General features: G+C 39.9%; 1 pseudogene; it reads right to left on the bottom strand.

The window, feature by feature from the left end:
• Window positions 1–1,270: 1,270 nt before the first annotated feature.
• On the bottom strand, window positions 1,271–1,813 carry LOC139438309 (proteasome subunit alpha type-3 pseudogene; annotated as a pseudogene).
• Between the last annotated feature and the right edge of the window lie 11,668 nt (window positions 1,814–13,481).

Genomic DNA, 13,481 nt, shown 5'->3' with positions numbered 1-13,481 from the left:
AACCTTTTCACCAGTTTTGCACAGATTAACCCTCAACTTTCCACTCTCTACCCTCATTTTCTTTTCTGGTGACCTATATCCTACTTAATTTCATGAGTATATAATTTATATTTATTTCATAATAGCACAATCATACAGTATTTGTCTTTTTATGTCTGGTTTAGTTTATTCAACATAATGTCCTCTAGGTTCATCCATGTTGTCATATGCTTCACAACTTCACTTCTTACAGCAGCATAATATTCCATTATGTGTATACACCACAGTGTGTTTATCCATTCATCAGTTGATGGACCCCCAGGCTGTTTCTGACTTTTGGTAACCATGAATAATGCCACTGTGAATTTCAATGTCCAGATGTCTGTTGGTGTCTCTTCTCTCAGTTATTCCAAGCACATACATAGTAATGATATTTCCAGCTAACATGTTAGGTCAATATTCAACTTCCTTAGGAGCTGCCAGTCATTCCTCCACAATGGCTGTTATTTTCTGTATTCCTACTAATAGTGAATAAGTGTTTTCACCTCTCCATGTCCTCTCCAACATTTAGTTTTCCAACTTTAAGAGTGGCCAGTGTAATAGGAGTGAAATGATATCTCATGTAGTTCTGATTTACGTTTCCCTAACTGCTAATGAAAAACATTTTTTCATGTGTTTCTTTACCATTTGTATTTCTTCTTTGGACATTTTCTTTTCAAGTTTTTTTGCCCATTTTTTAATTGGGAAGTTTGTCTTTTTACTCTTGAGTTGTATAATTTCTTTGTATATCCTGGATATTAAACCCTTACTGGATATGTGATTTTTCTGAAAGTGACAGATTAGGATCTGTAATTCTTAAATCCATTCCTCCTTATGACAATGAAGGAAAGAGAAACATTCTTGACTCACATGTTATAGGATCTGTTTTTCTAAATTACACCTAAAGTTTAATAGAGGAGGATAACCAACAATCTTTTAAATACAAAACTGGGCAACAACAGCCCAGCAGATTATTTTTTGCTCCAACATTAGTGGACTGGGGTTTTAAATTCATATGATCCAACAGGCTCTAAGGAATGTTTAAGCAGGCATTTTAATTCTGAGTACTGGGTTTTCAATTGCCCACACTAATTTTGTTAAGCAAATATATTATTAAGAAGATATTAAGCAAGCATTAATGATTATAAGACAAAAATTTAATAAAATTTGTTACTGGATATATAATAATCCATTGGGCTAAATAGTTTACATGGGACTATATAGAAATTTAAAACAGCAGCAGATGTAAATGTTATATATTATCATCATCAGATTCATCTTCTTCCTTCAAAGATTCCTTACCATATTTCTCAGCTTCTTCCCTTATATCTTTTGGAACAATTTCATGTCTTCCTTTAGTTAATTCACCAACCCAGCTGAGCTCTCTTTCAAATGCTTTATCTTTAACTTCATCATGTACTATGTAAATTATTTTTGCAACTTCTTTAACAACATCATGGCAGGTCATTTCTTTCATCTGAAGCTTTTCAATTTCTGTCTTGGCAGCTTGCCTGGCTTTACCAATGTCACAGTCCCAATAACCATATGAAACACCCAATGAATCAGTCATGTAGAGCTGTGCACCATCCTTCACAATGTAAGACCCAAACATGAAACTGCATCCAAAAGGTCTAACAGAACTGCACAGTGTATAGGCATGAACATACATGGCCACTATGTCTGCAAGATGTTTGAGTGGAATGTTACAGCCAAAGTTAGATCTAAAGTTGGAAGCTTCTTCTCTTGCTATGTCTGCTAAAGAACGAGCATCTGTAAACAAACCTGCTACAACCATTCCAACATGCCAATCAACATTAAAAAGTCATTTGTACGAACCTTCTTCATAAAGTTTAGAAAGGACTAATTTTTCTACTCTGAAGACAATACCATCTTTACATCTGATTCCAATAGCTGTACTACTATCTTCCACAGCCTTCATAGCATATTCAACCTGAAACACTCTCCCATCAGGAGGGAATGTAGAGGCTGACAGAGCATACCCAGTGCCGAGAGAGATCATTGTGTTAAAGCCACTGGGTAGTGTAGGGATTCCAGACCCAAAACGCTTCCACTAGCCTGGATAAGTGATTGACAAAGATTTTCTCCCATTGAATTGGCTGCCTTTTTACCCTTTTGACAAGACCCTTTGAGGTGCAAAAGTGTTTAATTCTGAGGCAGTCCCATTTATCTAATTTTATCTTTTGCTGCTCCTGCTTTGGGTGTAAATTTTAAGAAACTACCACGGGTCACAAGATGTCAAAGATGTTTTCCTACATTTTCTATTAGCATTTTTATGGTTGTCTCTTTTATATTTAGGTCTTGACTCATTTTGAATGAATTTTTATGCAAGGTTTGAGATAGGCATCCTCTTTCTTTTGGCTATGGATATCCAGTTCTCCCTATCCCAAGTGAGTAGACTGTTCTGCCCCAGCTGGAAACACTTGACAGGCTTGTCAAAAATACTTGACCATAGATGTGAGGGTCTATTTCTGAATTCTTAATTTGTTTTCTCTGGTTAATCTGTCTTTATGCCAATACCATGCTGTTTTTACCACTAGCTCGGTAATATCCTTTATTTTTCTATTTTTAAAAAATTTTATTTCCTTCCCCTTCCTGCTCTCTGTGTCATTTCCTGTGTGCTCTTCTGTGTCCACTTGCATTCTTCTGAGCAGTACTGGGAATCTGTGTCTCTTTTTATTGTGTCATCTTGCAGCATCAGCTCTCTGTGTGTGCTGTGTCAGTCCTGGGTGGGCTGCAGTTTTTTTTTTTTCATGTGGGGCAGTTTCCTCAGGGAGAGCACTCCTTGTATGTGGGACTTCCCTGCATGGGGCATACCCCTGTGTGGCATGGCACTCCTTTCACACAGCAGCACTGTGCATGGGCCAGCTCACTATATGGGCCAGGAGGAACTGGGTTTGAACACTGGACCTTCCATATGGTAGGTGAACATTCTATCAGTTGAGCCAAATCTGCTTCCCTTGGTAATATCCTTTAAAGTCCAGAAGTTAGAGGCCTCCAACATTTTCCCTTCCAACAAATGTGATAATTGGTTTTTCCATCTCTGCAAAAAAAGGATGACAGGACTTTTATTGAGATTGCATTCAATATGTAAATCTGTTTGGTTAGAATTGACATCTTAGTGATATTTGGCCTTCCAGTCCAGGAACAAAGGCTGTCCATTTATTTAAGCCTTCTTTGGTTTCGTTTTGCAATGTGTTGGAGTTTTCTGAATATGGGCCCTTTATATCTTTGCTTAATTTTATTCCTAAATATTTTATTCTAGTTACTCTTATAAATGAATTTTTTTTCTGATTTCCTTCTCAGATTGCACACCAGTAACATAGAAGTGCTATTCATTTTTGCATATTAATCTTGTATCCTGCCACTTTGCCAAAATTGTCTTTTAGGTCTAGTAGCTTTGTTAAGGATTTTTCAGAAGATTCTAGGTATACAGTCATATCCTCAGTGACAGTTGAAGTTTTAATTCTTCCTTTCTTATATGGATGCCTTTTATTTCTTTATCTAGCCTAATTGTTCTAGCTTGAATTTCTAATACAATATTGAATAGCAATAGTGACAGTGGGCATCCTTGTCTTGTTTGTGATCTCAGCAGGAAAGTTTTCTATTGCTGCAATCAACTCACAATAGGAAACATCTGCAACATCTACAATAAGGTAACATTTACAATAACAGGAAGAAATTGCAACATCATGTATAAGAACAGGAAGTAACAAATAGATAAGCCAGTTGCCCACAACATTCTACCTTTCACCATTCAGTACCATGCTAGCTGTAGGGTTTTCCTATATACATTTTACCATATTGGGAAAGCTTCCTTCTATTCTTATCTTTTGGGTGTTTTTATCAAGAAAAGGTGCTGTATTTTGACAAATGCCTTTTCTGCATCAGTCAAGAAGATCATGTGATTTTTCCCCTTCAAGTTATCAATGTGGTTTATTACACTAATTGATTTTCTTGTGTTGAACCACCCTTGCATACCTGGGATAAAACCGACTTGATTGTGGTGATAATTCTCTTAATGTGATTTTTTTTTTTTGGTTTGCAAGTATTTTGTTGAAGACTTTTTTGCATTTATATTCATTAGAGATATTGGACTGTAATTTTCATTTTTATGGTATCTTTATCTGGTTTTGATATTCAGGTGATGTTGGCTTCATAGAATCAGTTTGGTAGCATTCTTTCCTATTCAATATTTTTTGAAAAGCTTGAGCAAGTTTGGTATTAGATTATCTTTGAATGACTGGAAGAATTCACCTGTGAAGCCATCTGAACCTGAACTTTTCATCTTTGGGAGGTTTGGGTTTTTTTTTTTTTAAGGTTTATTATTTATTTCCCACCTTTCCTCCCTACCCCCAGTTGTCTGCTCCCTGTGTCCATTTGCTGTGTATTCTTCTGTGTCTGCTTGTATTCTTGTCAGTGGCACAGGGAATCTGAGTCTCTTTTTGTTGCGTCATCTTGTTGCGTCAGCTCTCCATGTGTGCAACACCACTTCTGGGCAGGCTGTACTTTTCTTACAGGCAGCTCTCCTTATAGGGTGCACTCCTTGTGTGTGGAGCTCCCCTATGCTGGGGACACCCCTGTGTGGCATGGCACTCCTTGTGCACATCAGCGTTGCATGTGGGCCAGCTCACCACATGGTCAGGAGGCTCTGTGTTTGAACCCTGGATCTGCCATGTGGTAGGCAGATGCTGTATCAGTTAAGCCAAATCTGCTTCCCTTTGGGAGGTTGATGACTGTTTCAATCTTTTTACTTTTGATTGGTTTGTTGAGATCTCCTATTTCCTCTAGAGTGAGTGGAGATCAGGGCTTCTTATCCTCTTTTGTTCCATAGACCCCTTTGCCAGTCAGGTAAAAACCACGAATGCTTTCTCAGAATGTAGCAGCAGAGTTTTTGACATTTAACATTGGCATGTCTTTAAATTAAAATTTAGGATTATTCAAAATTCTTTCAAGCTTATAGACCCCCTGTAATCGTCCCACGGACCCTTGGGGGGGTGTCGAACCCTTTTTCAGAACCCCTAGTATAAATTTGTGTGTTTTCTAGGAATTTGTCCATCTCATCTACACTGTCTCGTTTTTTGCCACAGTAGTTCATAGCATCCGTTTTTTATCTCTCATTTCTGCAGGGTCAGCTGTAATGCGCCCCTCTCATTTCTGATTTTATATATTTGTATCTTTTTTGATTACTACTCTCCCTAAGGATTTGTCAAATTTGTTGAACTTCTCAAAGAACCAAATTTTCATTTTTCATTTTGTTGATTCTCCCTATTGCATTCATTCATTCATTCATTTATTTTCATTCATTCATTCATTCATTCATTCATTCATTCATTCAGTCCATATCCTCCCCTTACAGGTTGCTTACTGTCTGCTCTCTGTGTCCATTCACTGTGTGGTCTTCTGTGTCTGTATTTATTTTTCATTTATTACCCGCCCCGGTCCCTTTGTGGCTTGCTTGTTTTCTGGTATCTGTGTCCATTCACTGTGTGCTCTTCTCTGTGGTTTCTTTTTTTTTTCTTGTCTCCTTTTTATTTTGCGTCACCTTGCTAAGTCAGGTCTCCATGACACTTGTGGGCAGTGGTACTCCATGGTGCTTGCAAGCTGGTCAGCCCTCTGCAGTACTGGAGACAGCGGCTCACCACAGAGTACGTGGTAGCCTGCCTTCATAAGGAGGCCCCAGGATGCAAACCCAAAGCCCTGCATATGGTAGATGGGAGCCCAACTGATTGAATCACAACTGCTTCCCATTCCCTATGGGTGTTTTTGTTTTTTATCTCATTTATTTCTGCTCCGATCTTTATTATTTCTTTTCTTCAGCTTGGTTTAGGATTAGTTTGCTGTTCTTTTTCTAGTTCCTCCAGATGTGCAGTTAGTTCAATTTTAGCTCTAATTTTTTTGTTTGTTTGTTTTTAGGTACCAGAGCTGGAGGTAGACCCCTGTACCTTACATGTGGGAAGCAGGTGCACAACAACTTGAGCTACAACTGCTTCCTTATTTCTTCTTTTTAAATATAAGCATTGCAGGCTATAAATTCCTCTTTTAGCAATGTCTTTGTGTTGTCCCACAGATTTTGATATGTTTTGTTCTCATTTTCATTCAACTTCCAAATATTTTCTTCCATTGTGCAGGCTGCTTTATTGACCAGGTCCTCTTAAGCACAAATGACTTGATTATGAGGATTTTCCCTTTATATATATATTTTTTCTTTCATTGCATGTGTTTTGAGTGTAAGTCTAAGAAACAGTTGCCCAGCACAATATCTGGAGTTCCTTCCCCATATTTTCTTCTGTGAGTTTTATGGTCCTGGATCATATCTTCAGGTCTTTGTTCATTTTCAATTAATTTTTGTTTAAGGTGTTAGGGGTAAGGTGTGAGAAGGTGAAAAAGAAACTGACTTAATGGAAAAAGATTTTGGAAATCACATGTCCAATAAAGGTTTAATATCCATGATATATAGAGAGATTTTACAGCTCCACACTAAAATGACAAATAACCCATTAAAAATGGGTAAAAGACTTAATTTAACCAACTTAATAAAGATCTTACACACATACAAAGTGTTGATAATAGGGAAGCAATTAGTTAAGATGTGAAGGATCTTTTGGGACTAAGCTTTCCTTTCTATCACCCAGGAGAAAGAAAAACATGTCCTGATATAAAGGACATATACATGGATGGTCATAATATCCCAAAATCGAGGGACCAAAATATCCACCAAGAGGAACATGAATAAACCCTTTGTAATATAGTCATTCAAAGTCAAAGGACACAATGATAAAAAATGAGAGACTTGCTGATCTACAAAATATGAATGATTCTGAAACAATGTTTGGGCAAAAGATGCAAGCACCAAAATGTAAATTCCAATTTATATCATGTGACAAAACTGATTTATGATAATAAAAATTCAGAACATGGGTGAATATGTTTGGGGAGTATGTAATGAGTGAAGGGTATAGGAAATATTTTCAAGATTAATGGAAATGATTCATACCTTGATAGAGTCATTAGTACTGTAGGGACAGAGGATGAAACTTAAAAATATGACACAGCATGCAGTGAAGATCAGTGCATTTCACTATTTAAAATTTTTACATCAATTTTAAAAAACTGAGAGATAGAAAAATATTCATAAGAATATACAGAGTCACACTCATTTATAGGATCTCTACACATGACTCTCCTGCCCTTTTATTTGAACCTATATCTAGCACAATATTGATAAATATATGTCCAAGAGACTTCAACCTTTGGTCCATCCACGTGTCAGTTGAGCCCTGAATTAAAGAAGCATTGCACCACTTACTCTCCAATTCATTGAACTCACCCAGGACAACTAACCAGGAGATGATGATGGATAATGTCCATCCCCATGAAAAGAAAGTGTCTTTTGAATGATCCTTGGGAATCTGTGAGAGGCAGGAAGGAGCCCAATGACACTAGCCCAGATCTCACATTCCACAGCCTCCAGGGGAACTGAGGCATGTGTCAGTATTCACTAGCATTCTGTTGTGTTTCATATTTTTGTTCAGATTTGTGCAGACTGTTATAAGCTGACTTTTTATAAGACATGAAGAGCAGCTTGCAAACAGACACACTAGCTACACTGACTGACAAGCAATGTCAACTTCTTGATAAGATGAGTATTGCTCACAAGAGGTAGGCAGAGAGTAAGTGATCTTTAGGGGATGCTAGGCTAAACTAAGCAACTTTATTTATTTATTTTTTAAAAGATTTATTTTATTTATTTCACTCCCTTCACCCCCTCCCCCGAATGTCTGCTTTCTGTGTCTATTTGCTGCAAGTTCTTCTGTGTCCACTTGCATTCTTGACAGGCAGCACCTGGAAACTGTGTGTCTTTTCTTTTTTGCATCGTTTTGCTGTGTCAGCTCTGCACGTGTGTGGTGCCAATCCTGGGCCGTCTGTGCTTTTTTTTCACATGGGGCAGCTCTCCTTGCAGGGCACACTCCTTCCTGTGGGGCACCACTAAGCGGGGAACCCCTGTGTAGCAGGGCATTTCTTGTGCATGGCAGCACTGCTCATAAGCCAGCACACCGCACGGCCCAGGAGGTGCTGGGTATCGAACCCTGGACCTTCCATATGGTAGGTGGATGCTCTATCAATTGAGCCACATCCTTCCCGAGAAAGTGACTTTAAAAATATCCAGCCTTATTGACACCTACAGAAAGGCTAAGGGAACAACAGCAATGCTGATGGAGGAATTAACTTCAGTGTCCTAGAACTACAGGAAGAGAGATCCAGATGTTCCAAACAAGAAGAGATGAAGAAGATGCTGAAAACACTGAAGTCTCAAGAAGAGCTCATGAGAAGCACCAAAACACCAGGCACATTTCCAAATTAAATTTTTTTGGAATCCCTTCCACTCCCTGATGTTCCCTCCTCCAGCAGTAGGCCTGGGTCTTTCTTTAAGCAGCACTGAGCTTCTGCTCCACTCAGGACTGCAGAGCCAACAGGCAGGAACGACCCTCTCCAAATTCCTTCTGAGAGTCTTTGAGGCCAGTGGGTCAACAGAACTTCTTCCATGGGCTGGAGATCCTCTACCTTCACCTCCTGGACACACACATGATTTCTCCTTGGTCAATTCCTCCTTCAAGCACACATAGTTTGAACTTGAGGAACACAGCAGAAATATGTGACTTTCTCATTATAGAGTCTCAACATGACAGGACCTAGTACGACTGATGAGATGGTTTATATAATTAAGAAACTATTCAAGAGACTTAGCTCTTTGTTTATATATGATCACTTGCATATTTATTAGCCTTATATTTATAATTTAAAGCTTTTTTGCTTTTAAGTGTAAATTTTCTTTTATTTAGGAATTGCCTCTGCGGACATGACCTGTTCTGAGATCCACAGATAGCTTCAAACTGTCACAGTTGGGTTCATGCTGCCCTTTCTAGGGATCAGAAAATATGCTGTTCCTGTAGCAAGTCCTGCGGAGATGGCTGTAGGGGCTCCCCCTTCTGCTAATTTTCAGGAGAGCCATGTAATGAGTGGCAAAGGTTATGAGGTTGTCTGTGTAATGGTGCATACAGTAACCACTACGTGCTTATGGACACGGACATAAATATGTACATTCAAATACACACATATGAAATTATGTATGCATATCCTTTCATTAAAACCCATATCCCCTTTATCTCACTGATGGCAATAATATTTTTCCCAAAGTCCTTTATAAGTTTTTCTCTTCTCATCACTCCCTTTTTTAGTATGCATGTTTGATCTCTGTTTCCTACTACAAATCTCCTCAAATATCCCGTGTTCCTGGTTGCTTACTCACACTGCTACTAGGGGTATACACCTGTCCAAGAAACTCTGTGTGTTTAGGTGGGGCCTGTGTCTTTTAGTGTATTTCTGTGGGTTGATGGAGTAGTGCGGCGGCTTGCTCAGTCGGTAGAGGTGGGGTCTGGCTGCGGACGAGGGGTCGGTCCAGCTCTGGACGAGGGGTCGGTCCCGCTTGGGACGAGGGGTCAGTCCCACTTGGGACGAGGGGTCGGTCCGGCAGCAGACGAGGGGTCGGTCTCACAAGGGGTTGCGCGGTTCGGCTGACGGGGTCGCCCAGCGAAGCCGGCGACGAAGGGGTCGCCCGGAGAAGCAGGCGACGAACTGGGGACAAGGGAGGCCAGGCCCTTGTCGGGGGCTCTCAGGACTGGAGGGCGCACGGCAGAAGAACTACCGCGGAGACAAGGTAAACACGCAAGTCCACTTTACTGAGGGAGAGGCAACAGTTTTATAGGGGCTGGGGAAGGCTGATTGGTCGAAGCCACGCCCTGTTCTGATTGGTTGCCGGCGAAAGGTCAGTGGGCGGTACTGGGCGGGGGAGGGGTGGTGGTTAGGGATTGGCTGTCACTGTTGCTGGGGGAAGGGGCAGGGTTTCGGGATTGGTGGCTGCTGTTGCTGGGGTGGAGGGCAGACTTGAGTTTCCCGCCCACGCCTGGCTGTTGCTGCTGTCGGGGGAAGGGAAAAGGGCGGGCTGGATTTTTCCGCCCACACCTGGCTGTTGCTGCTGTCGGGGGAGGGGAAAAGGGCAGACTGGAATTTTCTGCCCTGCGCCTGCGCAGGGAGAAGGAAGAAGGGTGCTGCCCCACAAGGCATCGGGTGGCGCCATCTGGGAGGAGGGGCGGCCGCGGAAGCATGGCTGCCGAGAAGGGGAGACCCGAGGGCACTCTGCGCCCATGCCGAGCTTCCTTCAGGGGTGGCGGTGAGTCCGACCAGCCACCCTATTATGGGGGCAGCGGAATTAGGCCTGCCGCGGCCGCTCCCCTGCCAGGCCAGCAAACCACACTTCAGCCCGAGGGGTGACCGCAGAGTAGTCTTTTATAGCAATTTTATTGAGATATTATCACACATAGAGTCCATCCAAAGTGTGCAACCAAATGATTCTCAATATAATTAGGGTTGTTGAACCATCACCACAAGCAATTTTAGGATATTTTCGTCAGTCCAAATGGAAAACTCCATAACCAACAGCAGCTACCTCTCAATTCCTCTGTCCTTCCCCTGCCCTACATAACCACTAATAACAATTCTGTGTCTATAGGTTTATTTATAGTTACATTTTAAACAAAAAAAAACCTCTACCATTTGTAGTCCTTTGTATCTGGTTTTCTTCATATAAGAAAATGTTTTTTATTGTGGTGATTTTCTAATTAGAGGTGTTATAGGTTTATATAAATTCATGAAAAATACAATATTCCCATATCGCCCCCTCTTGTTGACACTTTGCTTTGGTGTGCTATGTCTAGTGCGATGGAGGAACAGTATTAAAATATTACTGCTAAGTAAACCCTGTAGTTTTCATTAGTTATATTTCCCCCTAGTCCACCCTATTGTTAGTACCTGTGATAGTGATGTGCATTTGCTATATCTCCTGAAAGAAAATTCTTATATTTCTACTTTTAACCACAGTCATCCTCCACACATGGTTCACTGTGTTATACCCATGTTCTACCCTCTAGCTTTCCTTCCAGTGATACACATGACCAAAAACTTCCCCTTTAAACACATGTTCACGTGTAATTCAGTGCTGTCAATAACACTCATGGTACTGTGCTCCCATCACCTCTATCCATTTCTAAAGATTTGCAATCAACCCGATGAAAAATTCCGCACAATTAAGTGTTACTTCCCCATTTTTACACTCCTTCCATCTCTGAGAAACCTATATATAAGTGTAGATTATAACCCTATGAGCTAGTGTTTTGTAATTACTTGATACAAGTGCAATCATATCTTTTTGTGCCTAGCTTACACAAAAGAAACTCCATAATATGACATGAGTATGGTCTTCATTCTTTCTTACATCCAAATTACATTCATATATATATATATCACCTTTTGTTTATCCATTCATCGGTTGATGGACACTTGTCTCCATCCTTTGGTAACTGTGAATAAAGCCACTATGAACATCGGTGAGCAAATATCTGTTCACGTCCCATCTTACAGTTTCTCTGATTATGAACCCAGTAGCATGATTGCTCGATCATATAACAAGTCTATCCTTAGCTTCCCGAGGAACTGCTAAAGTGTCTTCCATAGTGGCTACCCCATTTTACAATGCACAAGCAGTGTATGACTGTTTGTTTTCCTTCATGTCCTTTCCAACAATTGCAAGGTTTCTGGTTGTTTTTTATACTGCCCATTCTAGTAGGTGTGATATGAAATCTCATTGTGGTTTTGGTTTGCATTTCTCTAATAGGCTAGTGGTGGAAAACACTTTTGATCCATTGTATAGGCTGCTTTCTTGACCAGTCCTTTTGGCAGAAATGATTTTATTGTGAGGAGGTTCCATTTATCTTTCTCTTTCATTGTAAGTGTTTGAGTGTAAAGTCTAAAAAACGTTGCCCAGCGCAAGTTCTGAAGATTCTTCCCCACATTTTTTCCTATGAGTTTTATCATTCTGATTCTTATCTTTATATTGTTGATCATTTGTGGTTAATTTTTGTTTAAGGTATGAGGTAGGGGTGAGGTCTGAAATGGTGGAAAGGCAGCTGGTTATTGGAAGGAAATATTTGGAAATCACAGATCTGAACAGTGCTTAATATCTATAAAGAGATTCTGCAACTTAACACTTAAACAGCAAATGACACAATTAAAAAATGAGCAACAGACTTATTGGAGCAAATGATCAAAGTTCCTACACACATGCACAGTGTTGATAACAGGGAAGGAATGGACATGGGTGGTTACATTAGAGTGTTCTATTTCCTGAATGACTTTTCAGTAAACCTTAAAACTTTTCTAGTTAAATGATCAGTTGTCTGGAAATAGATGGCAAATTATGTCAACTTTAAATCTGAGAAGGCAAAGAAAATCATCTTTCATATGTAACTACTAAAAGAATGTAAAACTAGTGTACATCTTCTAAGGAAATAGAAAAGATAAGATTGAATAAAGACTATGATTCCAAAGAAGATATTCAGGAGAAAAATAATAATATTGAACAGTGAGAATAAAGAAAAATTATAATGAAGGAAGGATGATTAAATTTAAACTTGAATAGTAATTATAGTCATAAAGTGTTCCACCTAATCAAAATTTTCAAAAGGACTTTTTAAGAACTCTGTGTGTTTCATTTTAAAAGCCAGGCCCTCCAGACCCATGTGTGGAGCTGGCCCATGCCCACCTGGCTGATGCCCCAAGAAGTGCCATGCCATGCAGGAGTGTCCCCCACATAGGGGAGTCCCACACTCAAGGAGTGCACCCCATAAGAGAGCCACCCCATGAGAGAGGAGAAAGACACAGCCTGCCCAGGAATGGCGACACACATACGGAGAGATGATGAGGTAAGATGACACAACCAAAAGAGATACAGATTCCTTGTGCTGCTGACAAGAATATAAGCACATACAAAGGAACACAGAGCAAATGGACGCAGAGAACAGGCAACTAGGGGGGCGGAGGAACAGGAAGGGGAGAGAAATAGAAGAAAAAAATTCTATATATAAAAAAACAAAACCCATCTAAGGGGGAGCAGATGTAAGGCAAGTTGTTGAGTGCCTGCTTCCCCTGTTCAATCCCAGGTACCTTCTGAAAAAAACCAAAGGTAAACAGCATGTTTGGCAGTAAAATATGGATTTTACATAATCACAGATAAACACAAATATAAGTAAATCGTGTCAGTTTGGCAATAGCAAGCACACAATCATTAAGGAAAAAGTACTGGAATTGTAGGGTCTTATCATATCATTACCAGGTTCAAATTCCAGAAAAAAATAACAAATTAAAATTGAAGTACATCTATTTGTAAGCTTTTGCAAATTGACAGAATTACAAGTAAGAGCCAAGTAAGAGCCAAACCCAAATCCCAATAGAAGATTCTGAGATGACTCTCTCAGCAAGGGATGGAATAGAAGAAAAATTATCAACAAGGATAAGAGACTACTTCATTATCATGAATCGTATCTTTTACT

The sequence above is a fragment of the Dasypus novemcinctus genome, chromosome Y (genome assembly GCF_030445035.2).
Source record: "Dasypus novemcinctus isolate mDasNov1 chromosome Y, mDasNov1.1.hap2, whole genome shotgun sequence".
Taxonomy (NCBI): domain Eukaryota; kingdom Metazoa; phylum Chordata; class Mammalia; order Cingulata; family Dasypodidae; genus Dasypus; species Dasypus novemcinctus.
The sequence above is the reverse complement of the archived record's forward strand: the minus strand, read 5'-3'. Positions and strand labels throughout refer to the sequence as shown.